The 12,330-nt window shown below is 41.6% G+C and overlaps 4 non-coding genes across 4 annotated transcripts; 2 read left to right on the forward strand and 2 right to left on the reverse strand.

Annotated features, from left to right (window-relative positions):
- Window positions 1-1,585: 1,585 nt before the first annotated feature.
- On the forward strand, window positions 1,586-1,657 carry trnat-cgu (transfer RNA threonine (anticodon CGU)). The gene has a single exon. It is a non-coding gene; the product is annotated as a tRNA-Thr (tRNA).
- Window positions 1,658-4,341: 2,684 nt separating this feature from the next.
- On the reverse strand, window positions 4,342-4,413 carry trnat-cgu (transfer RNA threonine (anticodon CGU)). The gene has a single exon. It is a non-coding gene; the product is annotated as a tRNA-Thr (tRNA).
- A 399-nt stretch (window positions 4,414-4,812) lies between these two features.
- trnat-cgu (transfer RNA threonine (anticodon CGU)) lies at window positions 4,813-4,884 on the reverse strand. Its single transcript has one exon. It is a non-coding gene; the product is annotated as a tRNA-Thr (tRNA).
- A 6,986-nt stretch (window positions 4,885-11,870) lies between these two features.
- Window positions 11,871-11,942, forward strand: trnat-cgu (transfer RNA threonine (anticodon CGU)). The gene has a single exon. It is a non-coding gene; the product is annotated as a tRNA-Thr (tRNA).
- The last annotated feature ends 388 nt before the right edge of the window (window positions 11,943-12,330 follow it).

Genomic DNA, 12,330 nt, shown 5'->3' on the forward strand with positions numbered 1-12,330 from the left:
AGTCTCCACTAGATGGCACCATGACTCCACTGAATGTCTCCATATGGTCACAGCGGTGAGTTCACTGCCAGTGTGAAGAGACTGGACTCACAGGGTCTGAGCAAAAAGTCCAACAGAGCGACATTAAAAACAGTTTAAAACACCAGTTTCCTTCTTCAAGTTTCCACTCAGAGTTTATAGAGGAAGATCTGGATTCTGAACATTAACAGATCACTGTCTGTGACGGTGGTTTAAACAAACAATGACCTTGTGACCTGACTTCTCAGTTACAGTTTTCAGATTGGCATTTGCATCATTTTGTTTTTATTTGTGTCGTTGTGTCAATGAAACAGTTTCCACGTAGATATACATGCACCGTGGTGTCTGATGAATGAAGCTCAGTGATTTAAAATAAATGGACTCTTGGATCAGAGTCAGAAATGCAGCCATTTTTATATTTGTTCACTGAGAATCAGTACATTTTTTTGGGGGGGGGTTCCTCATTAGTTTTTTTTTTTTTTTCAATGAGCTTTATTGAAAACAGCTGTACATACAAACGGATGTATAAAGAACAAGGTTGTACATACAATTATACAATAGAACATCAGACAGGTGCTCCAATATCTATCAGTAATCATAAATAATAAATAAATCACAATAAAATAAGGTAATTATTAGCAATGTTAGTAAACATACAATCGAAGGAAGGATAATAAATAAATGGGCAAATAATATGACAGACGGAAAATAAATAAATAAATAAATAAAATAGAAAAAGGAAAGAAAAGGAGACAGAATGTAAAAGCTTTATTCTTCTTTGTTTAGTGTCAATTAGTGTAAGGGATTTCATGTATTCTTTGAACTCATGCAAGAGTATTTGCATTTATGTATGTGAAATTTGCCATACAAAATGAATAGGTTTAAAGGTGATGTCATTTTCTTCATGGGCAAAAAACATAATCACACTTTTACAGTCAATTATAATGTTCTTCTTGATTTTACACACTATATATTGTTCAAGTTGAGTCCAGAAATTGATGGATTGAGCACAGTGGAAGAATAAATGAGTTAAGGATTCTGGTTCCGTATTGCAAAAACTGCATTTGTTTTCAATATCTAAAAATTTTGAGAAATATAAATTTGTTGGATATATGGTGTGTAAAATTTTGATGTGAACCTCTTTTATTTTATTGGAAATACAAAACTTATAAGGCAAAGTCCAGGCCTTCTTCCAGTCAGTGGAGTTTCCTCATTCATTACTGTAAATAACTCAAGGCGCAAGGACATGATGGACCAATGAGATCTGAGATTCTTTGGGCCAGTGAGCACATTGATCTCCATCACGCACGCACGCACGCACGCACACACACACACACACACACACACACACACACACACACACACACACACACACACACACACACACACACACACACACACACACACACACACACACACACCTGCTGAGTATAGGCAGCAGCTTTTGATGGAGAAGAAGAACCTGCTTCAGCACAATCTTTTTGGGAGCGTAGGGAATGATCCACCAGTCCAAGCCTGAATATTCAGGTTAGGATGCTACTGATGATGAATGATCTTCCTTCCTGGAGGCGTGGTGGCCAAGTGGTAAGGCGTTGGTCTCGTAAACCAAAGATCATGGGTTCGATCCCCGTCCATGCCTTTAAGAAACCTGGTGTCCACAACGATACAGGGTTTACTTTGGCTAGCTCTGGTCTTACTCTAAAACAAAGTGATCCACTAGCACCAAGTGTCTATGTGTGAGTATGAAGAGGACAATGCTAATGGCATTCATGTTCACACACACACACACACACACTTCCATGCACAAGTGTTCAGTTATGAGCATGGAGACACACACACCTGCACGGCTGGCCCCACACCCACTCAGGTATCATCACTGTGAATTTACCTGCATTGCACAACGTTTATATTGAGAGAGTGTGATAAAGTGTGTGTATACAGCGTGTGTTTGTGTGTGTGTGTATGTGTATGTGTATGTATGTGATGCAGCTGCTGTATTTAACTTAATTTTCATGTAGAGAAACCAGCTGAAACTGCAGATGTATGGTTTTCACACACAATCTAACAAACATACTCTTACGTTTTTGTTTTTTTTGTTTTTTTTTTACGTTGAGTTAATATCAATTAATATTCTAGCTTGATTACTAATGAGAAAAGAACAGGCTGTGACTTCAACTGTTTGCATTTCAGTACACAGTACATTTTCCAGCCTGTAACTGCTCTCTGATCAGTTCTGACTTATTATAAATAATGATCTGTGCAGTGTTGCACCCTGCTCTGTTGTTTCTCGGACATATTCACACTCTCCACTGAGTTTGTGCAAAACAGGAGACTTCCCATGAGGTGGGAAGTGACCTCTGACCCCAGAGGGTTGTTAAGTCCAGACAGCAGGAGAGAGTGAAACAGCTGGATCAGACTGAACGATGAGAAAGTGAGTCCCACTGAGTCCAGCTCCATTAGAGCTGATTTATGGAGCTCATTAATTATTCAGGCGAGAGAACAGGGACCAATAAAGTTTAATTTAAGAAGAACGACGACACTCAACTTTCTCATACACAGAGAGGGGTTTTCATTTTCTCTGCTTCAGCTTCAACCACACACACACACACACACACGCAGCAGGGCCAGTTATGTCACTCATAAGTACACTTTACTTTATTGTCATTATTATAAATACCACAATATTAATAACAACGACATGACATTAAGCAACACATGTACATTTACAGTAAGGAGTTAAAACCTGAGGAAACATTACAGTAATGGTCCGTACAGTATAAAGGTATGGTAGGTGTTATCAGGAGCTCCCTCAGGTGAGGCAGTGTGACAAAATAAAAGTATTTTAGATTTAAGCCACACAGACTCATTCTCATTCATTACAGACATCTCTTAATGATCCACTTTAAAAACAGTTACCCTGATTTTCAAAACAGAAACTATTACAGTAACCCACAGTCTCACACACCTACATAAAACCAAATCACTCCTCCATCTGTTTAGAAAAGACATTTTAATCTGTTGGTCACAAAAATAAAACAACATTACAGTAACAAAAATAATCTAAAATGGTTAAATAGACTAATGGAATAAAAAGTTTTAATAGTAAACGGAAAATGAAATAAAAATAGAGCTAAGAGAGAGAGAGAGAGAGAGGGGAGAGGGATTATTGGTAATTGAAAGATAAAATGGTAATCATCCAGAAGGGGCAAGAGATTAGAGCTCTCCTTTTTCATTTAAGTGGCAGCACATGGGAGGGAGAGAGAGAGAGAGAGAGAGAGAGAGAGAGAGAGAGAGAGAGGCGCTTGGGGACGGTAAGAGATTGAGCAGGAGAACAAAGAGGGAAAAGTGAGAGAGACGAGTGGAGAAGAGAGATCTGCTCAAATTTCACTTTTCTTCCTCTCATCCTTCTTCATAATAGAAACTGTCAAATCAGAGACGACCTGCTCCTCCACTCATCTCTCTCTCTCTCCGTCTCCTTCTCTATGTAGTCAATCTACTCATCTGTCTGATCAGCTCATTCATCAACAAATCAATTTAATAGAGGAAATATTACAGGACAAAAATTTGTTTTCTTGCTCTTTTTTTCCCTTTACGGCTCCAATCATTAGTCTTGTGAATTCACATCTTGATTATCTTGTCAAAATTTGTATTCACAACCAGTTTCTTTTTTTTTTTCCAGTATTTTTTCTCATCTAATCTAATTTTACCGATGTGAGGGGAAAAAAACTCTAATTTTACATCATTTGTCCATTTTCTGACAGAAGCTTCATCATCAAGTAGCTAAACATAAACTCTATGTAAAGACAAATCCACGTGTTTAACTGCAGCTCAGTCTGTGGCTCATGGACACAGGAGGAGTGAGACCCCCATCCCCCTCCTGCCTCTTTCTCTTCCTCTCTTCATAGATTAAGCATGATGAAGAATATCCTCTCTCTCTCTCTCTCTCTGCAGGTTTACAGAGCAATGTCTCTCTCTCCCATCCTCCATTTGTCTCCACTGAGGACGACTGAAGAAAAATGCCACCGAGGAGTATTCTCAGTTTGTCTCCTCCTGTCTTCTTCTTTCCTGCTCCTCACACATCTTTACATACACTTTGCACCTTTCTTTCTGAGCAGCAGCCTTGAAGCTTCAGAAATGTGAAATGTAAAGAATGTGCAAACAAAACTCCTGGTGGTTTAAATGCTGAAAGCCAAAATAATAGAAGCAGGGGCATAGATACATCACCAGGTACCATTGAGGTGAGCACCACAGCTCCTTACTTACAACCCATGAAATGCTATTAAATATTTGAACCTATATTGTTTTCTTTTTTAGTGATTTTATAGGTATGGATGGGGATTGAACCCATGATCTTTGGTTTACGAGACCAACGCCTTACCACTTGGCCACCACACCAGGGAAGGTCTTTGACTTCTATTTAAAAAAAAATGCATTGGAATGAATGAATGAATATTCAGGCTCAGAGAGCACTGACACATCCTCTCTCTGGTTAATGTGAGAGATTCAACCATCGACTGCTCCAAAGCTCCACAGAAGCTGCAGATGGTCTCCCTGGTCCTCCAGCGCCAGATTTTCAGCTCCTTGTAGTTCAGTAGTTTTACAGCCTTGTCCATTCAACGTTGTGTTCCTCAGCTAATTCACTATATAACGGTTCATAAAGGAACATTTCAACATAGGCCTTTTCATACTCACACGCAGATTGTGGCGTCTGCTGATGGTGGATCATTTTGTTCTTCACATATTACAACCCTTTGTCAGTGCATGAGGAGCATTGAGGGCACCAGGTTTTCTTAAAGGCATGGATGGGGGTCGAACCCATGATCTTTGGTTTACGAGACCAACGCCTTACCACTTGGCCACCACACCTTCAAATACCTGCTACCATGGTGATCCATTGGCTGGTGATCTTGTTATTCATGTGTAAGGTGGTGTTTCTTGGTGCCTTGAAGTTGAATATGTTACTTTAAAGCAGAAGTAAGCAATATTTTTGTGTTAATATAAGTCTTAAATAGTTGTATCTTCCGACAGCAATCACTTCTATAGAGTGTTTGGTCTGAAACACGGGTCTGTCAGTCACTCTGCTCTGCTCTGAGCCCAGGAGAAAACTTTTCTCGTATCCTACAAGTTTTATCCAATGAGGAGAGAGAACGGCATAAAGGGGCAGTCCTCTCTGTGTGTGCAGCCAAGGGATGCGCCTGAATGTGGTGACGTAGGGACGAGGACCAATAGATCCATGACGAGGGCGGGGGCTGCTAACTCCATCGGCTGACAAGACGTTATGGTGCGTTCAGGGCAACCCGTAATTCGTGTTTTTCCGACCTGTGAAGTCGTACCAGTTCGATCTGGTATGACTTCACGGGTCGGAAGTTACGAGTGGCCGTTATAGTGACTTTCACAGGTAAAACAGGTCGGAAAAACACGAGTGGGTTGCCTGGAACGCTACAAAGTCGTAAGTCGAAGCTGTAATTTACGGTTTCAAAAGCCTGCCTGGAACGCAGCATTAGCCAAACCACCGGATCGCTTACTTCTGCTTTAATGTATTTGGATTTTTTCTCCTTAGGAAGAGGCCTAATACACCTTGACTCATTGATACTTTATATTTTTTATGATAGATAATATAAACTGACACGTATAAAAAAAAAAACCCTCTGTCTCCCCAGCTTATAATAGAAAATGTAGCTCCATCAGAACACACTTGAAAACAGGGGTGGAGGGTATGGTGTGGTGGTGGTGAAGTGGGGGAGGGGAGGGGTGATGGGGGGGTTGAACTGGTGGATCACTTCCTACGCTCACAAAAGATTGTGCTAAAGCAGATTCTTCTTCTGTTGTGCAGGTGTGGAGGCTCCTGGTCTCCTACTGTGTGATATCATATGTCAGAGCTGTGCACAATCAAAAGCTGCTGCCTGCATACTCAGCAGGTGTGTGTGTGTGTATGTATGCGCACACGCGTGCATGTATATGCGTGTGTGTAAATGCCAGCCCAGAGAGAGGATGAGAATTGGAAGCAGGTTGCTCATTTATTTCTGAGCAGTGGGATTGTAGGAGAGAAAAAGGAGGAAATGCTGAAAAAGAGGGAAGATGGAGGAGAGGAAAAGAGAGGAGTAGAAAGGTGAGGAGAGGAAATGAAGCAAGCAGGAAGGATAAGTTGAGGACGGGAAAAAGGAAATGGAAATGGGAGATAGAGTGGATATCAAAGCTAAAGTGGGGAGAGGTGAGAAGGAGGAGGAGGAGGAGTCAGTGGAGCATTCAGCCCCCTCCCCCTCCATCATCAGTCTTCACAAGACAGAGGCGCCTCCTGCTCCTCCTCACCTGTTCATTGTCATCATCATCATCATCATCATCATCATCATCATCATCATCATCATCATCATCTTCAGAAGCTATTGTTTAAAAATAACATCACTATCACATGTTTAGATATTAAATAATGTAGCCTACTGTTAAAGCAGAAGTAAGTGATATTTTTGTGTTAATATAAGTCTTAAATAGTTGTATCTTCCCACAGCAATCACTTACATAGAGTGTTTGGTCTGAAACACGGGTCTGTCAGTCCCTCTGCTCTGCTCTGAGCCCAGGAGAAAACTTTCCTTGTATCCTACAAGTTTTATCCAATGAGGAGAGAGAACAGCATAAAGGGGCAGTCCTCTCTGTGTGTGCAGCCAAGGGATGCGCCTGAATGTGGTGACGTAGGGACGAGGACCAATAGATCCATGACGAGGGCGGGGGCTGCTAACTCTGTCATCGGCTGACAAGACGTTATGGTGTGTTCAAGGCAACTCGTAACTCGTGTTTTTCCGACCTGTGAACTCGTACCAGTTCGATCTGGTACGAGTTCACGGGTCAGAAGTTACGAGTGGCCGTTATAGTGACTTTCACAGGTAAAACAGGTCGGAGAAACACGAGTGGGTTGCCTGGAACGCTACAAAGTCGTAAGTCGTGAGTTGAAGCTGTAATTTACGGTTTCAAAAGCCTGCCTGGAACGCAGCATTAGCCAAAATGACCGGATCGCTTACTTCTGCTTTAACTTAGCATTAGTCTTTAGCTGGGTCCGTAACTTTTTGACATCCCCTGAACCATCTCCAGTGTGTCGAGAGTTTTTGTGACGCATGTGTTGTCAAATTGACAATGTTGTTTTTTGAATTTGACACGCATTTGTGTCTCTGCTTGGGTTTTCTCTAAGCTGCAGCATGTTGACCCTTCTGGGCCACTGTAGCCATGTATGTGTTAAATTAGGGTTAGGAGGATACCAATGTATCATTGAAAAATAATCACACTATTTATTCAAGATTTTGTTGTAGGGCTGTTCTCCATGTCCTCCTCCTCCTCACCCTATCCACACGGTCCACTTCTTCACAGATCATTAAAGGTAAGGACGGATAGGTAGGTGGATGGATGGATGGGTGGAGGAAAGACAAACAAACACACACCAGTGAACACGCCTCGTCTATTTAATCTTTCTGAGATGACACAGCGAATCCTAATCTGTCTGTAGTCTGTATTTTCTAAAATGTGATGTGGCATCTCTGTTCTTTTGTGGAGATGTTAGTGACATTAGGCCGCACCTTCAGTCCTCCATATTTTTGGTCCTTAATGAAATGTGAACAGGTTGAAGAGGGCTCAAAGATGTCAGCTCATTGATGTAGCATCGAGCTGCTCATAAGGTAATCATGAGGGTACAAAGGACGACTCAGCGGGGATGAACCACTTCACCTGGCGTTGCAGATTAATTAATTATCAGTGAATCAGTCGTTAGCAGCTTGTGCTGGTTAATCAACACTGACTGGTGAAGACGGTGAACTTTACAGTGTTTCCTCTGTCTCTATTTGTTGTTCTCTTCTTGTCTGTGTTACAGTCCTCCGCAGCCCCATGAAGCCTCTGAGAGAAAAACTCACAAAACAGTGTGTGTGTGTGTGTGTGTGTGTGTGTGAGTGTGCCTTAAGGGTAGTAGTGGTAATACACAGAAAACAGTGTCCATTATTGCTATATGAAACCTTTTGACACATGGGAGAGAGTACACTACCTTCATGTTGGGCTGTTATACTTCACACACACACACAACAAACTCGTGCACACACACAGCCTGTTCAATCTGCACAGAAACACACATTCCCATTTGCATCACGCTGAGCTTTTGTATAAAACATAAACACACAATTACTGACAGGCCTCCTGCAGTGTTTCTTCCCTGAGTTTGAACTGCACACACACAGACACAGACATACATGCACACACACACACAGCAGCTTTCAGAATTGTTGACGGTTATTATTATTGTGTGACACTGAAGCTGAGTTAAATTGTGTTTCAACAAATTTGACACAATGAGTTTGTGGTGAAGTCTGACAAACACTAGAGCTGACACACAATAACACACTGGCAGCAGCTCCACTGACTTTTATAGTAACCTACTCCTCTTTTACTTCTCAATTTATCTCTATTTGAACATTAGTTATTGTGTCTGTTTACAGCTGATGAGTTGATCAGGGAATGATTAGAGGGAAATCACCTAGAGCCCAATAGACTACAGTGTCAGATAAAATAACTTGTGATGATTTTCTACGAAAAAAACTTCAAACTTGTAGTTGTGATCATCCTACAGCTACATGGATGATTACAGTGGTTATAAGTGTGTTATTAGGGCCCGAGTACACCAGGGGCCCTCGGACCCTATTGTAATCGCTGTGCCTTAAGGCCCATTTATGCTCAACGTTAAATACGGATACGAACGGAGCCTTTCGTCCGTACTCTGCGTTCATTTCATCCGTTTTTCGTCCGTTTCCACAAAGCTTATGGATACGCACCAAACGGAGCAGTACCACCGGAAACTGTGGGGGCGCTGTTGCCGTCACTACCTGATAGGGAGCCTAGATCCAGTCTGAGACAGAAGAAGAAGACACGATGGCTGAACGAGAGAAAAAGATTCTCCGTCCTCCAGCCGTGATGAATTTAATGGCCTTACCGACCACCGCATCACATAACGAGTCAGTTTTTTTCTTTTAATTATTATGTACATTATCAAGATCTCTGTTTTCACACCGTGTTTGTTGTCATAAACTTTTGACTCTGAGCTGCCCCCTGGTGGATGTATTGGTTAAAGGGACAACGAGGAGTTTCTATTCGGTTATAAAGAAAGTCTCACGTTAATGTGGATGAATCTCCGCTACCCACATTTTCGATAAATATATCGTTTTGTCTCTATCGTTATTTTGTTATTATTAGTGGTGGCGGAAATGCTGGTCGAGCCGACCAGCATTTCCTTCGTGGTGAGTCATGAGAATAACGCAGCCAAATCGCCGTTTATGGTCGGAACTACGACGGTATGTGAACCTCTTTGAACCTCTGACTTTAATTCTTGATGAATGAAAACATGAGTCTGTCTTGCGCCGGTCAAAGAATTTCACGGTGCGCGCGGAGGCTCATAAATGTAGTGTGAAAACTCTTCGCTTTTCCAAAACTCCTCGTTGTCCCTTTAACATCCATGCCAACGTTAAGGACGCATGAAAGTATGTGGGCAGTGACGGTAAAAACGTTTGACACGGACGCATACGATTACGTCCGTAAGTGGAGCATAAATGAGCCTTTACTCATGCTCAAAAACTCACAAAACCTTGTGTCTGGTCTGGTGAAAAATTTTGTGTTTTAAAGTCATTTGTTAATGGGGACCTACGCGTACGTGGAGTCCACGTGGTCATAAAAATGTTAAAAGGATTGAGTCCGCCTCGAGTGTGTGGGGCCCTCTAATTATCTTAGTTTAGTAGGACATGAGCAAACAGTAGGTAGCTTTTTAACTTAAAGGATATCATGCTAGCTCACAATAGTTATTGTAACTGCAACCAAAGGCTAAAGTGAAGCTAGCAAAATAAAGTGTAACTGAAGCTAAAGTGGGAGCTAGATTACATAATTTATGTAAAATTGAAGGCTAAAGTGGGAAGCTAGAAAACCAGGGTGTCTGAAATCCTCTGTATTACAAGATTCTTCCTGAATTTGGGAAATATTGTAGCATTAATAGTTACATGAATGTTTGAGGGTCAGGCTCAACCAGTGCACTAACACCTCAGCAGCTTCAGCTGACACCAGTCATTAGTCACAACTATGTCTTTTTGTTTGGCCAACACAACTCTCTGATCTCTGGATCGTTGTGTTTTTCTTTGTGACTCTGTGTGGATTAATAAAAAGCTCAGATTTCTTGGACTGAAGCTTGAGGTGAACAACAGTGCGAAGAACCACTACCACAGCACAGCTGATTAAATGACACCATGGTGACATGTGGTTGTATTAATATACTGTACCTTCCGCTAATCTGACGGTGGGCGTCTCCACAAAGCCCCGAGGACGACTTCAGTTCAGCTTTAAGAGTTATTATATCCATATGTGCTGCATGTTAATCTGGACCCTGGTGTGATAGCCTATGTCTTCTAAGCCTCGTGCCACCCTCACACTCACACTCACAAACACACACACTCACAATTAGCCTCCCACTCAGTGTATTCTCTGCCTGTGTGTAACTCTTCTCAGATGTGTATTGACACGTTCCCTGTAACATTAATCCTGTAGGAACTCCTACGCTTGGCTCTTTGGCTGATTATTAAAACGTCACATCACATTTGACTCCAGCGTCCGCGACTGACGAGGATTTGAAGGATTACAAACACAAAAGCAGCAAAACATGATGCAACATTCGGCACCAGTTCAGCTAGGTGAGTCAACACACACACACACACACACACAGTATGAAGACACTGTGTTCGCCATGAGTTACAGCTGAACTTTAACCTTTAACCTTCAACCCCTTGTTGGGGCATTATGGGTCAAAAGTTACATCAGAGTTTCTAAAACTCTTGAAGAATAGCCGATGCTGCTGCGGGTGCTAATAGGGATCCTAATAAAGAAAAGAAAAGAAAAAGAACCAATCAGAGTGCAACACAATGATGTCATAGTGACTTTTGTGAGATGCAGGTACAAGTTGGTTTACAGTGAGTTTAATGGGAGGTGCAACATAAATGAGTGGAATTATCTTCTGCTGCTGCTGAAGAGAAAAACTTAAAGCTGATTTAATGCTTCATCCTTGGATAAATTGCTTTTCTTATTAAATAGAGTTGTTTTTCTGTCTGTGCCTCCTCACAGGTGCCGGTTCAGCCTCGTTTCCGAGTTCATCTCCTCTAAATGAATTAAACCGTTCACTTTTTTCCCCCCTCTAATTGAAATGAATCCTCCAGGTTCATTTTTTTTATGGAATAGCAGCAGATGTTAATTTAAAATCAGTCTATAAAAGGCTGGAGGAGGGGCAATCCCTGGGAGATCAGAGAAACCAGCTGTGTGTGTGTGTGTGTGTGTGTATATAAAGACTGATTGTATCTCCACATTCGTCATGTTTAAGTTGTTTAATGTTTTAATGGCTCCTGAAATTAGGTTTAGAAAAAAAACTAATACATTTTTTTTTTAAATCTGAGTTTTCAATTAACTATTGCGTAAGAACAAGGTCACAGTGTTTCCTTCAGTTTTGAATAGTAAGTGGTTTTTAATGAACAAATTCACCTCTGACCTTTTAGATATAAAATGTCATCAAGGCATAATTTTATCTGAGACCTAATTAGTAAACAGTTTAATCTAGCTATTAAATGTATTTATTTATCTAGGTTCCTCTTCCGTGGTCAGTTCCTGGGCTGCACTCTATGTGAGGTCACTCTGACCTTGACCTCTGACCCCTGTCTTTTACCACCAAATTCACTTTGATGGAGAAGAAGAACCTGCTTCAGCACAATCTTTTTGGGAGCGTAGGGAATGATCCACCAGTCCAAGCCTGAATATTCAGGTTAGGATGCTACTGATGATGAATGATCTTCCTTCCTGGAGGCGTGGTGGCCAAGTGGTAAGGCGTTGGTCTCGTAAACCAAAGATCATGGGTTCGATCCCCGTCCATGCCTTTAAGAAACCTGGTGTCCACAACGATACAGGGTTTACTTTGGCTAGCTCTGGTCTTATGGGAAAAACTAAGTGATCCACTAGCACCAAGTGTCTATGTGTGAGTATGAAGAGGACAATGTTAATGGCATTCATGTTCACACACACACTTCCATGCACAAGTGTTCAGTCATGAGCATGGAGACACACACACACACCTGCACGGCTGGCCCCACACCCACTCAGGTATCATCACTGTGAATTGACCTGCATTGCACAACGTTTATATTGAGAGAGTGTGATAAAGTGTGTGTATACAGCGTGTGTATGTGTATGTGTATGTGTATGTATGTGATGCAGCTGCTGTATTTAACTTAGTTTTCATGTAGAGAAACCAGCTGAAACTGCAGA

The sequence above is a fragment of the Trachurus japonicus genome, chromosome 5 (assembly GCF_045865225.1).
Source record: "Trachurus japonicus isolate A0001 chromosome 5, Traja_1.0".
Taxonomy (NCBI): domain Eukaryota; kingdom Metazoa; phylum Chordata; class Actinopteri; order Carangiformes; family Carangidae; genus Trachurus; species Trachurus japonicus.